Source organism: Ursus arctos, unplaced genomic scaffold (genome assembly GCF_023065955.2).
Source record: "Ursus arctos isolate Adak ecotype North America unplaced genomic scaffold, UrsArc2.0 scaffold_8, whole genome shotgun sequence".
NCBI classification, from domain to species: domain Eukaryota; kingdom Metazoa; phylum Chordata; class Mammalia; order Carnivora; family Ursidae; genus Ursus; species Ursus arctos.
This window is the reverse complement of record NW_026623100.1, coordinates 2,003,029-2,017,255: the sequence shown is the minus strand read 5'-3', so window position 1 is coordinate 2,017,255 and position 14,227 is coordinate 2,003,029. Positions and strand designations below refer to the sequence as shown.

General features: G+C 36.0%; 1 protein-coding gene, 1 non-coding gene and 1 pseudogene across 7 annotated transcripts in view; 2 read left to right on the top strand and 1 right to left on the bottom strand.

Annotated features, from left to right (window-relative positions):
• Positions 1-14,227, top strand: part of LOC113267793 (E3 SUMO-protein ligase RanBP2) — a 77,825-nt gene that overhangs the window by 11,437 nt on the left and 52,161 nt on the right. The window contains exon 1 of one of the 6 annotated variants that reach the window (XM_057308951.1): positions 4,373-4,513. The exons of the other annotated variants lie outside the window; for them this stretch is intronic. The gene's annotated coding sequence lies outside the window, so the exon portion shown is untranslated. Of the gene's footprint in view, positions 1-4,372; positions 4,514-14,227 lie in introns of those variants that run through there. 6 annotated transcript variants of the gene reach the window in all.
• Positions 4,111-10,645, bottom strand: LOC113269094 (40S ribosomal protein S15-like; annotated as a pseudogene).
• On the top strand, positions 6,718-6,856 carry LOC113247550 (small nucleolar RNA SNORA42/SNORA80 family). The gene has a single exon (XR_003313292.1). It is a non-coding gene; the product is annotated as a small nucleolar RNA SNORA42/SNORA80 family (small nucleolar RNA).

Here is a 14,227-nt window from a genome sequence, read left to right as displayed (position 1 = left end):
ATTTTATTTATTTATTCGACAGAGATAGAGACAGCCAGCGAGAGAGGGAACACAAGCAGGGGGAGTGGGAGAGGAAGAAGCAGGCTCATAGCGGGGGAGCCTGATGTGGGGCTCGATCCCATAACGCCAGGATCACGCCCTGAGCCGAAGGCAGACGCTCAACCGCTGTGCCACCCAGGCGCCCCCTTCATGAACCACTTTTAAGTGTACAATTCAGTTGTATTATAGTAATAATCACCTACCACAACTGTTATTTTCAGAAACTTTTCCTCACCTCAGATAGAAACTTTGTAAAGAAACTTTGTAACCAGTAAGTAGTAACTCCTCAGGTTTCCCTTTCGCCTAGCCTCTGGTTACTGTTAATCTACTTTCTTTCTGCCTTAGGCTATTTATAGAATTTTTGTTTTCTTGTTGAGTTGGAGAAATTATATATTGAATATAATTTCCAATATTTTGTCTCATTCTGTATGTTGCCTTTTTACTTTCTTTAAAATTTTGATGTGCAGAAGTTTTTAATTTTGAAGAATTTTATTTTATCAATTTTTGTTAGTTTCTTATGCTTTTGGTGTCATGTTTAAGAATACATTATTAAATCCAAAGTCATGAAGACTTATCCCAAGGTTTTCTTCTAAAATTTTTGTGGCTTTCATATTTAAGTGGTTGACACATTTTGAGTTAGTTTTTGCATATGGGGGGGTGAAGGGGTCCAGTTTCATTCTTTTGCATGTGGAAAATCAATTGTGCCATCACCATCTATTGAAGAAACTTTTCCCATGGAATGTTCTTTTCCCATTGAATTTGCCAGAAATCCATTGGCCATAGATGTATGGGTTTATTTCTGAACTCTCAGTTCTGTTCCTTTAGACTGTATGTCTGTCCTTAATGTTAGTATCACTGTTTTTAAAAAAAAATTTTTTTTTAAGATTTTATTTATTTATTTGACAGAGAGAGACAGTGAGAGAGGGAACACAAGCAAGGGGAGTGTGAGAGGGAGAAGCAGGTTTCCCGCCCGAGGGGCTCGATCCCAGAACTCTAGGATCATGACCTGAGCTGAAGGCAGATGCTTAACGGCTGAGCCACCCAGGCGCCCTTAGTATCACTGTTTTGATTGCTTTAGCTTTGTAGTAGGTTTTGAAATTGGAAAGTGTTGAGTCCTCCAACTTTGTCATTTTCAGAAGTGTTAATCTGTTTGGGGATCCATGCAGTTCCATATGAATTTGAGAGTTGGCTTTTCCATTTCTGCAGAAAAGGCTGTTGGAATTTTTATTGGGTTTGTGTTGAATCTACTTTGGGTAGTAGAGCCATCTTGACGATGTTAGGTCATTCTATCCATCAACACATCTTTTCATTTGTTTAAGTCTTTAATTTGTTTCTGCAGTGTTTCGTAATTTTCAGTGTACAGTCTTTCACCTCCTTGGTTAAATTTATCACCAAGTATTTTACTCTTTTAGATGCTATTGTAAATGGAATTTCTTTTCTTAATTCCTTTTTTGGATTGTTCATTGTTGGTGCATAGAATCACAACTGACTTTTATGTGGTGATCTTGTACCCAGCAGTGTTACTGAATTAGTTTCTTAGCTCTAGTGGCTTTCTTAGGGATTCTTTGGAATTTTCTGTGTACAGGATCATGTCATCTGTGAAGAGAGATAGTTTTACATCTTCTTTTTATTTGAAATTTGGAAGCTTATCTCTCTTCTCTAATTGCTCTGATAAGAACTTCCAATACAATGTTGAATAGAAGTGGTAAAAGCTGTTTCTGATCTTAGGGGGAAAGCCTTAAGTCTTTTACCATTGAGTATGATGTTAGCTGTGGACTTTTCATTTGTGGCTTTTATCATATGGAAGATATACTTAGTTTATTGAGAGAATTCTTGTATTCTTGTTTTCTGAGAGTTTTTACAAACATGTTGAGTATTGTGAATTTTTTTTTTCGGTGGCAGTTGAAATGATCATTTTTTTTTTTCTATTAAAATGATGTGTTCTTGATTCTTCTTTTTCTTTTTCTTTTTTTTTTTTTTTAAAGATTTTATTTATTTGACAGAGAGACAGTCAGCGAGAGAGGGAACACAAGCAGGGGGAATGGGAGAGGAAGAAGCAGACTCCCAGTGGAGCAGGGAGCCTGATGTGGGGCTCCATCCCAGGACTCTGGGATCACGCCCTGAGCCGAAGGCTGACACTTAATTACTGAGCCACCCAGGCATACCCCCTCCCCCTTTTTAATTTAACCGTCTTAAGTTGCTGGAATAAATCCCGGTTAGTCATATATTGGGTGTATAATGCTTTCAGTATGCTGTTGGATTCATTTTGATCAGGGTACTTTTTTGAGAATTAAATTTTTTAAAACTTTTTTATTTTTAAGATTTTATTTATTTGAGAGAGAGCATGAGTGGGGAGGGGCAGAGGAAGAAGTAGGCTCCCTGCAGAGCGCAGAGCCTGACATGGGGCTCGATCTGGGGACTCCAGGATCATGACCTGTGTGGAAGGCAGATGGTTAACCAACTGAGCCACCCAGGCGCCCCTTAAAACAATTTTTTAGAGTAGTTACAGGTTCACAGCAATATAGTGCAGAAGGTACAGATATTCCCCACATACTACCCTGCCTGCACACAGTGCTTGGCCTCAACCATTATCAGTATTACCCACAGAGTGGTATACTTGTTACAGTTGAACCTATTTTGATACATCATTGTCACTCAAAGTCTGTAGTTTATCTTAGGGTTCACTCATGGTGTTGTATGATATGTGGGTTTTGACAAATGTATGATATGTATCTATCATTATTGTGTTACACAGAGTAGTTTTATTGCACTAAAAATCCTCTGTGCTCTGCCTCTTCATCCTTCCCCTACTCCCTGGCAACCACTAATCTTTTTAGTGTTCTCATAGTTTTGCCTTTTCCAGACTATCATATAGTTGGAATCATACGGTATGTAGCCTTTTCAGATTGGGTTTTTCCATTCAGTAATGTGCACCTAAGTCTCCTCCATGTCTGTTCTGGCTTGATAGCTCATTTGTTTTAAAGTGCTGAAAAGTATTCTGTTGTATGCATGTACCACAGTTTATTTATCCATTCACCTACTGAAGAACATTTTGGTTGCTTCGAAGATTTGACTATAAAACATTTTGTGCAGGATTTTGGGTGACTTAAGTTCTCAACTCCACTGAGTAAATACCAAGGAGCACTATTGCTAGATCATATAAGTGTATGTTTAGGTTTTTGGTTTTTGTGTGTGTGTGTGTGTGTGTGTATGTTTAGTTTTGTAAGAAACTGCCAAACCGTCTTCCACAGTGTTTGTACCATTTTGCATTTCTGCTAGCAATGAATGAGCGTTCTTGTAGCACCACAGCCTTGCCAACATTTGGGGTCGTGTTTTGGATATTGGCTATTCTGATACATATGTATTGGTATCTTATTTTAATTTGCAGTTAAACAAATTGATGTGGATCTTTTTATATACTCATTTGCTGTCTGTATATATATTTTTTGGTGACGTGTCCAGATCATTGATTCATTTTTAAATCCTGTTGCTTTCTTTTTCTTACTATTATTAGTGTATTTTGGTAATAGACCTTTCTTAAATGTTTCTCTTGGCAATTATTTTTTCCATTCTGTGGCTTGTCTTCATTCTCTTTAACAGTGTCTTTTGCAGAACAAACTTTTTCAGAACAGAAATTTTTAGTTTTAATGAAATACAGCATATCAGTTCTTTCATGGACTGTGCCTTTGGTGTTGTGTATTAAAAAGTCATCACCAAACCTGAGGTCATTTAGATTTCCTCCCATTATCTTCTAGAAATTTTATAGTTTTATATTTCCATTTAGGTTTGTGATCCATTTTGAGTTAAATTTTGTAAAGGGTATGAGGTCTGTGTTGTTGTTGTTGTCGTTATCATCATTATGGTTTTGGATGTGGATGTCGATTGTTCCAACACCCTTTGTTAAAATACTATTTTGCCTCCATTATATTGCCTTTGCTCCTTTGTCAGAAATCAGTTAACTGTATGGGTCTGTTTCTGAGCTGTCTATTCTGTCCCATTTTGTTGTTTATATTTTTGCTAATGTACATTGTTTGTTGTTGTTGTTGTTGTTGTTTTGAGAAGTCTGTGCCTTTATTGGCTGAACAGGCTACTTAAGAGGGATAAAGTAGAGGAGTGGGTAGCCCCAATACCAGGCCCTGCTGTGCTTCACAGCCTTGTAGGTAATGGAGAACTCACCCAGATAGTGGCCAATCATCTCGGGCTTGGTTTCCTCCTGTTTGAAGGTCTTGCCATTGTAGACACCCACCATGCTGCCCACCATCTCAGGCAGGATAATCGTGTCCCACAGGTGCATCTTAACCACCTTGGGCTTTTCCATCAGGGGAGCCTCCTTCTTGGCCTTGCACAGGCGCTTCAGCAGTGAGTGTTGTTTCCTCCACAAACCCCGGTTGAGCCTCTGCTGCTGCCAGGCACTGTACAGCTGCATCAACTGCTCCTAGGACACATCCAGCAGCTGGTCGAGGTCCATGCCACGGTAGGTGAACTTGCGGAAGGTGAGCTTCTTCTGCTCCACTTCTGCCACGTTATCAGCTCTTTGGAAGGGACTACCTAATGCCACATTGTCTTGATTAGTTTAGCTTTATAGTAAATATTGAAGTCAGGTAGTGTCAGTCCTTCCAATTTTTTTCTTCTTCAATATTGTGCAACTTTGGATTTTTTCCCTCTGTATATAAACTTCAGAATCACTTTGTTGATATCCACAATATAACTTCCTGGGATTTTGATTGGGATTGCACTGAATCTGTAGATGAAGTTGGGAAAAACTGACATCTTGTTAAGATAAATCTTCCTGTCTACGAACATGGAATGTTTGCAGTTATTTAATTCTTTGATTTTGTTTATCAGAGTTTTGTAGTTATCCTCTTACAGATCTTAAACATATTTTGTTAGATTTATAACTACAGTTGTTCCATGAACATGGTTTAAACTGCACATGTCCACTTCTATGTGAATTTTTTTTTGATAAATACAGTATAGTACCATAAGTGTATTTTCTCTTCCTTACAATTTTTTTCCTTATGATTTTCTTAATTCTTTTTCTGTAGTTTTATTGTTTAAGAATGCAACGTATAATATCACATACAGAATATGTGTTAATTGTCTCCTTATGTTATTGGTAAGGCTTTTAATCAGTAGCAGGCTTTCAGTAAAGTTTTTGGGGGAGTCAAAAGTTATGGATTTTCAACTATGCAGAAGGTTGTTCAAGGATCACCTGCATTTCATTTTTGGGGGTGTTGATGTAAATGGTATTGTGTTTTATATTTCAAATTCCTCTTGTTCATTGCTGGTATAAAGGAAAGTGATTGACTTTTTTGTATTAACGCTTGTATCTTTCAAACTTGCTTATTATTTCCAGGATTTTTTCATCAGTTGTTTTGGATTTTCTAGGTGGGCAGTCATGTCGTCTGCAAGTATAGTTTTATTTCTTCTTTGCTAACCTGTGTATCGTTTCGTCTCTTCTCTTCTCTTCTCTTCTCTTCTCTTCTCTTCTCTTCTCTTCTCTTTTTTCTTTTGTTACTGTATTAGCTAGGACTTCCAGTATGATGATTTGAAGGAGTGGTGAGAGGGAATATTCTTACCTTGTTCCTGATTTCAGTGAGAAAACTTTGAGTTCCTTACCATTAAGTATGATGTTTGTTTTTGTAGATATTCTTTATTAAGTTGAATTTGCCTCTATTCCTGGTGTACTGAGCGTTGTTTGTTTGTTTTTATCATGAATGGGTGTGGAGTTTTGTCAAATGTTTTTCTACATCTATTGATGTTGTCATGAGATTTTTTTTTTCCTTTAACTTGTTGATGTGATGGGTTACATTAATTGATTTTTAAAAGTTGAGCCAGCCTTGCATACCTGGGGTAAATCCCACTTAGTCCTGGCATATGTTTCTTTTTATACATTGTTGGATTTGGCTTGCTGATATTCTGTTGAGGACCTTTGTAGCTATGTTTGTGAGTGATGCTGGTCTGTAGTTACTCTGTAATGTTTTTGTCTGGTTTTGGTATTAAGGTAATGCTGGTCTCAGGATGAATTAAGAGTTATTTTCTTTGTTTCATCTTCTGAAAGACTGTAGAGAATTAGTATAATTTCTTTTTTATTAAATGTTTGGTAGATTTCTTTCCCAGTGAACCTGGTGCTTTTTGTTTTGGAAGATTATTATAATTTATTCAGTTTCTTTAATAGATATAGGCATATTTAGGTAATCTATTTCTTGTCTGAGTTTTTTTTTTTTTAAGATTTTATTTATTTATTTGGCAGAGAGAGAGCGCGTGTGTGAGGGAGCACAAGCAGGGGGAGCAGCAGGCAGAGGGAGAAGCAGGCTCCCTCCTGAGCAAGGAGCCCATTGTGGGGGCTTAATCCCAGGACCCTGCGATTATGACCTGAGCTGAAGGCAGATGCTTGATTGACTGAGCCACCCAGGCGTCCCCCTTCTTTTATTTCTGATATTAGTAATTTATCTTCTTTTTATGTTTATTGATTTTATTGATATTTTCAAAAAATCAGCCGTGGGTTTTGTTGGGTTTATTTCTTACTGTGTTTCATATTCTGCTTTAATTTTTACTTTCTTTTTGCCTGTTTGGATTTAATTTGCTTTTTTTATAGTTTCCTAAGGTGGAGGCTTAGATAATTGATTTTAGATCTTTTCTAATATATGCGTTCATTGCTATAAATTTCTCTCTAGTGCGTGATAATGGATTGATGTCAGGCCCTTCTCTGTGGGCCTCTCATAGCGTACCTGTGCTAGAGGAGTATGCAACCCTGAACCATTGCCCACCTTCCTCACTGGTGTGCTGTGTGAGCACTGAAGGGGGCTGTAACTTGTTTAAAAAAAAATGTCTCTGAGCAATGTTTTTGCTGTATCCCACAAATTTTATTGTTTTTTTTTTAGTTCAAAATATTAAAAAATTTCTCTTGAGATATCTTCTTTGACCCATGTATTATTTAGTAGTTCGTTACTTAATTTCATAGTATTTTGGGATTATTCAGCTTTCTGTTACTCTTGTGGTTTGAGAACATACATTGTAGGATTTCTGTTCTTTTAAATTTGTTCAGGTGTGTTTCATGGCCCATGATGTGGTTTATTTTGGTGAATGATGTGAGCTTGAGAAGAATGTGTATTCTGTTGTTGGATGAAGTAGTCTATAGATGTCAATTATGTCCACTTGATAGGTGATATTGTTTAGTTCAACTGTTGTCCTTACTGATTCTCCCTGCTGGATCTATTTCTGATAGAAGAAGGTGAAAGTCTCTCAACTACAAGTAAAAGTGGATTCATCTATTTCTCCTTGCAGTTCTTTCAGTTTTTGCCTTACATATTTTGCTGTGTTTAAGGACATGCTAAGAACTTCTTTGTCTTTTAGGAGAATTGACCTCCTTATCAAAATGTAATGTTCCTCTTGATCCTGGATAACTTTCTTTGCTCTGAAGTCTTCTCTTTGGAATCAGTATAACCACTCTTGCTTTCTTCTGATTAATTTTAGATTGGTGCATCTTTTTCAGACCATTTACGTTTACTTTTTTATGTATTTATTGGTTTCAGGCATACAACGTAATGATTGAATATTCATATAATGAAATGGTCACCACAATAAGTGTAGTTAGCATCTGTCAGTGTATATGTGTGTGTGTGTGTGTGTGTGTGTATAGTCACAGAACTTTTTTTTGTGATGAGAATTTTAAAGGTTTACTCTGTTAGTAACTTTCAAATATGCAGTACAGTGTTAACTATATTTACCACGCTGCATATTATATCCCCTTTGGCTTATTTATTTTGTAACTGGAAAAACTGTACGTTTTGACTCCCTTCACCCATTTTGCCCACCCTCCCAACTCTGGCAACCACCAATCTGTTCTCTGTGTCTGTGATTTTGAGTCTTTGGTTTGTTTTTGTTTTTTGAAATTCCACATATATAAATGAAAGTCATTTTCTGTCTGACTTATTTCACTTAGCATAGTGCCCTTGAAATCCATTCATGTTACTGCAAACGGCACGATTTCATTTTTTTATGGTTAGAATATCATTGTATACATGTACCACAGTATTCATCCATCAGTGGACACTTAGGTTTTCATGTCTTGGCAATTTTAAGTAATGCTGCAGTGAACATGGGGGTGCATATGTCTTTTTGAGTTAGTGTTTTCTTTTTTTCAGCTATTTATCTTTAATCTATATGGGTTTTTATATTTAATTTGGATTTCTTGTGGACAACATACGGTTGAATCTTAGACATTATCAGCATGGATTAAAAATTACCTTTCTATTGGTAGACTTAGGCCATTGATGTTCTAGTTAATATTGATATGGTTGGGTTAAGAGCTATCGTATTTATTGCTATTTTCTATTTGTTGTCCTTGTTCTTTGTTCCTATCTTTTGTCTTCCTTTCTTTTTCTGCCTTTTGTGGTTTTCACCTAGCATTTTCTGTGACTCCTGTTTTGCTCCTTTTTTAGCATGTCAGTTAAACTTTTTCCTTCTTTAGTGGTTGCCTTAGAGTTTGTAGTATACATTTACAACTAATCCAAGTCTGCTTTCAAATAACACTACAGTACTTCATGGGTAATGTGAGTACCTCATAATAACAAAATAATCTTAAATTTTCACTTTCTTTGTGTTGTTGCCATCATATATATTACTTCTACATAGAATACATGAGCATATATGTAAACACATACAAATTTTATATATATTTCTCATACATAAGAGAAATACATGTTGGTATTGTTTTGAACAACTGGTATATGTTAGATCAGTTAAAAAGAAAAATAGAAATTTTTATCGTCACTTCTGCTATTCTCTTTTTTTATGTAGATGTGAATTTCTCATCTGTATAATTTTTTTCCCCTCTAAATAACTGTTATCAACATCTTTTGTAAGACTGTTGTACTGGTAACAAATTCCTTCAATTTTATTTGTGTGAGAAAATATTTCTCCCATTTCTTAGGAAGAATAATTTCATGGAGTACTGAACTCTAGATTGGTTGTTTTTTCTCTCAGCTTTAAATATTTACTTCATTCTTTTCTTGCTTGCATGGTTTTTGAGAAGTTCAGTGTGATTCTTACCGTTGCTCCTGTCGTAGGTGAGGTCTTTTTCTCTAGCTTTTATGTCATTTGTCTCTTACTTTCGGTAGTTGTGATATGTGTAGGTATATTATTTTATTATTATTGTTATTATTGTTATTATTGGCATTTATTCTGCTTGATGTTCTCCGAGCATGCCGAATCTGAGCTTCCTGGATTTGTGGGTTTTTGTATAACATTAAGTTGGGGGAATTTCATAGTAATTATTGTTTCAGATATTTCTCCTGTTCCTTCATCTTTTCTCTTTCTTGTAGTCTTATTTCATGGATGTTATTCCTTTTGTAGTTGTTCCACAATTCTTGGATATTTTGTTTTGTTTGTCTTTATCTTTTTTCTTTTTGCTTTTCAGTGTATAGTCACAGAACTTTTTTTTGTGATGAGAATTTTATGTAGATTTTTTAAGATAGCTTGGAGATTCTTACCTCAGCCATGTTCAGGTTATTAGTAAGCCCATCAAAGGCTTTCTTCATTTCTATGGTAATGTTTTTGATCTCTAACATTTCTTTTTGTGCTTACAATTTTTCTCTCTCTGCTTACATTGCTTATCTGTTCTACTTCATCCATTGGAGTCCTTAGTGTATTAATTATAGTTATTTTAATTCTCAGTCTGATAATTCCAGCATATCTTGCATATCTGAGTCTCTTTCTGATGCTTGCTCTGTTTTTAAATTTTTATTTATTTTTAAAGATTTATTTTAGAGAGAGCGCACGTGCGAGCAGCGGAAGAGATAGAGGGAGAGAGAGGGAGAGAAGGAGACTCCCCACTGAGTGTGGAGTGGGATGCAGGGCTCAATCCCATGACCCTGAGATCATGACCTGAGCCGAAACCAAAGAGTTGAATGCTTAACTGACTGAGCCACCCAGGTGCCTCTTGCTCTCTCTCTTTAAACTGTTTTTTGCCTTTTAGTAGCCTTGTCATTTTTTTTTTTCCTTACAGCTGGGCATGATGTATTTGGTAGAATTTGAGTGATGTGATGGGGTTTTTATCTCAGACTTGTCCATACTGAGTTTCCAACAATTGTCAATTGCAGTTTAAGTTTTCCTACCTTGGCACTGGCTCCTGTGGAGGTTTCTGCTATGGTGAGGTTTGATTCTCTGTATTTGTCTCCAGTTTTGAGGGGCAGTTAGTGACCTAACTTCTCTTATGGATCTAAAAAGAGTTTTTTTTTTTTTTTTTAGTTCAAATATTTACTTGTTGTTAGGACAGAGTGGCTACTTCTAATCTACTTATGTGCCAGACTGGAAGCTACATGTCCAGAGTCAGTTTTAGTGTTTTTCTTTTTTTTTTTTTATTGTGATCTGACTATTTAAATAGTTATTATTTTATCTAGTTAAGTCTTTTCCTATTAGCTTTTGTGTTATAAAAACTAAAATACTGCATTTCTAAATTGCATTTCTAGATTGGTGCCTCTTTAAAATCTCAGATTTCCAACTTCACCTGGGTCTTCAGTATTCTGCAGTCTATTTGCCTGTCCCTTTCCCCACCACCCGTTAATTGTGGCAAAAAAATTACACAGTTTGCTATCTTACCCATTTTTAAGTGTGCAGTTCATTAGTGTTAGTGCACATTATTGTGTAACAGAGCTGTAGAATTTTTCCCATCTTGCCAAACTGAAACTTGCACACATTGAACAACTTACCCTTTTTCCCTTCCCCTAGCCACCACCATTTGACTTTGTTTATATGAATTTACTACTTTAGATAATTTGTATAAGTGAGTTCATAAAGTTTTTGTTTTTCTGACTGGTTTACTTTGCTTAGTATAATGTCGCTAAAGTTCATCTATGTTGTAGTTTGTGATAGACTTTCCTTCTTTTTTAAGGCTGAATAACATTCTGTTGTTTGTATTGTATATACTACGTTTTATTTATTCATTCATCCTTTGAGGGACAAGGGTTGCTTATAACCCTTGGTTGTTGTGCATAGTGCTGTTATGAATGTGAGTATGCAGATATCTTTTCAAGACCTTGCTTTCACTTCTTTTGGTTATATACCCAGAAGTTGGATTGCTGGATCATACAGTAGTTTAAATTTTAATTTTGTGAGGAACCACCATATTGTTTCCATAATAGTTGCACCATTTTACATTTCCACTAACAATACACAGGGGTTCCAACTTTTCCATATCACCACCAACACTTGTTATTTTCATTTTTTTTCCTTTTTGGATAGTAGCCATTCTAATGGATAACAAGTGGTAGCCCATGGTGATTTTGATTTCCATTTCCCTGACTGGTGATGTTGAGCATCTTTTTATGTGCTTTTAGGACATTCATATGTCATTTTTGGAGTAATGTCTATTATAAAGTCTTTTGCCTGTTTTCTAGTTGGGTTTGATTTTTTGTTATTGAGTTATAGGAGGGTGTGTTTTTTTTTAATATATCCTAGATATTAATCCTTTATCAGCTGTATGGTTTGCACGTATTTTGTCCTGTTCTGTAGGTTGACTTTTTACCCTGTTGATTGTGTCCTTTGATAGACAAAAATTTTTAAGTTTGATGTACTCCTTTTTGTCTTTTCTTACTTTTGTTTCCCATGTATTTGGTGTCAATCCCAAGAAATCCATTGTTCAATCAGATGTCATACAGCTTTCCCCCTGTGTTTTCTTCTAGGAGTTTTATAGTTTTGGATCTTAGTTTTAGGTCTTTAATTCATTTGGGGTTAATTTTTGCAGATGGTATAAAGTGATGGTCCAGCTTTACTCTATTGCCTGTGGATGTCCAGTTTTCCCAGCACCATTTGTTGAAAGCTGTCTTTTCTCCATCAAGTGTGTAGCACCCTTGTTGGAGATTACGTGACCATATATGTGAGCATTTCTTTGTGGGCCATGCACCTGTCCTTGATCATTTACTGCTTTCAGTCACTGTTGTAGAACTTCACTGTCCACCTCAAATTCTTCACGTATTTACTCAACAAAGTATCTCACTTCTTCATTGGTAAACTGAGACTGTTGGCAGTGAACCACCAAGCCCTATTCATTCTTCTGTTGTCTGTATATTTCCTTTTCAAGGTACCTCCCTGATACCTTTTCTTGTTCTTATCCCTTTCAGTTTCCTGAGCCCTTGTTTCCCCTTTTTCTTTCAGATTCTCAACTGTTTTTTTTTTTCCTTAGCCTGTGAACACATTCATGCTCTTGTTTGTCGTAAATAACTATCCACATCCATGTCCCATCATGGCCCTATTTCTTTTTCTTCCCTCACTTTGTCAGTCAGGCCTTGTGAAAATTATTTAGCAGTGTTGGTTCCTTAAGAGAGGAAATAGTGTGATATACAAACAGAAGATTTATGTGTGTGTGTGTAGTGTGTGTGTGTCTTGTCAATTTTATGCTTTTCTATAATTCTAATTTAAATTTTTAGTCTTCATATATACTTTTATGACTTAAAACATATCTGCTTACTTAACACCTTTTTTGGTGAGGGGTAAGAAGTGTAGTAAGAGAAAGGGGTTTCAAGTTAAGATGCCATAACATAGATTCATGTGGCATTGCAAAATGACATTCCAAAGCAGTGGAGAAAATATGGACTATTCAGTAGATGTTGCTTGAACGATCGACATTTGTTTAATGATTTTTTTTGGTTTAATGATTTATTTTTAAAAATAGGGCTCTCGCCTATATTATTTACCAAGGTAAGTTTCAGACTTAAAAGTAATTTTAGAGAAACCAAAATATAGATGAGTATTCATCTCAAATGAGAAAGACCTTTTTTTTACCATATAATCTGAAAAAAAAAAAAAAAAGAACAGTAAAGATAGTTTTTACTGCATAAAAATTGAAGATTTATTTCACAAACACATCAAACACAGATAAATGACAATTTGGGAAAACTGTAGAAAGCCCTCGGGGGCGCCTGGGTGGTGCCGTTGGTTGGGCGTCTGACTCTTGGTTTCACCTCAGGTTACAATCTCATGGATCATGGGATCCATGGAATCGAGCCCTGCATCGGGCTCTGTGCTGAGAGGGGAGTCTGCTTTAGATTCTCTCCCTGTGCTCCTCCTCCGTGCGTGCTCCTGCTCTCCCCTCTCCCACCCCCATAAATGGATAAACTCTTAAAAAAAAAAAAAAACCCTCAAATGTCAGTATGGTTAAGAACCTTTAAAAATTAGCAAGAGAATCTTTTCTCTGCCGTTTCAAAATTGGGAATGGCTATAGTATATTAGTAGAGAATTTATACTATAAATATTTCATTGTGAATATTAAAAACTGGTCTTATCAATCAGAGAAATGCCAGGTTGACTTAGTGGTACCTCTTCTGCTTATTAAATCAGCAATGATTGAAGAAATGGGAAAAATTAATTTTGAAGAATATATACCTGACTTAGGCATTCAAATACTGAGTGGGGAAGTAAATTGCTATAAACTTTATGGAGAATTGGCAGTGTAGCAAACGGTTTAGATATTTATATTCTTTGAACTAGTTATTTAGTTTCTAGCAATTTATTAGGAAATAATGGTACACAAGTTTATGTATATTTCAAATAATAGTGAAATATAACATCTACCAGTTAGTGTTCCTGGTTCCATGGTGGTGGACAAGTCCCAGGGGCCTTACCCTAGTGAAACCTTACAGTTTTGAGGGATAGACACCTATACAAACAAAAATACTTATGACCTGTATAAATTCCGTGAAGGAAATAAACAGGATTTTGTGAGAAATAATGAAGAAGGCATACTTCACTCAAGGAAGATAGTGGGAGAATGCTATTCAGAACTATCTGAACACCACTGTGCTGCTGCATTGTCCTGCCTAGATGGGATTCTGTAAGTGTTTAGTCAGAACATCGGTGATGTTAGCTTTGACTTAATCGCTCATTAGGCAAACTCATGTAGGCTATTGATGTTGAACTGTGGTTTCTTTTGTACTGAGCAGGATTATTATGGAGACAACTCATTATCAGAGTAAAACCAGCTTGTTTCATGAAGGTCTAAACCCAGCTCATGGGGGGTGAAGATCTTAGTAAACCTAGCTCTATTAGTGAGTGAACAAATCCAGTGATAGGTGAATTCTGCTTCAAAAAGATCAGAAGGATTGGGAGACCCCACTTTTCTGGATCTGTATTCCTACTGAAAATGCAGATTTTTTCCCCCTTTTGTTTCGTTGTAGTTTTTTCTCTTCAC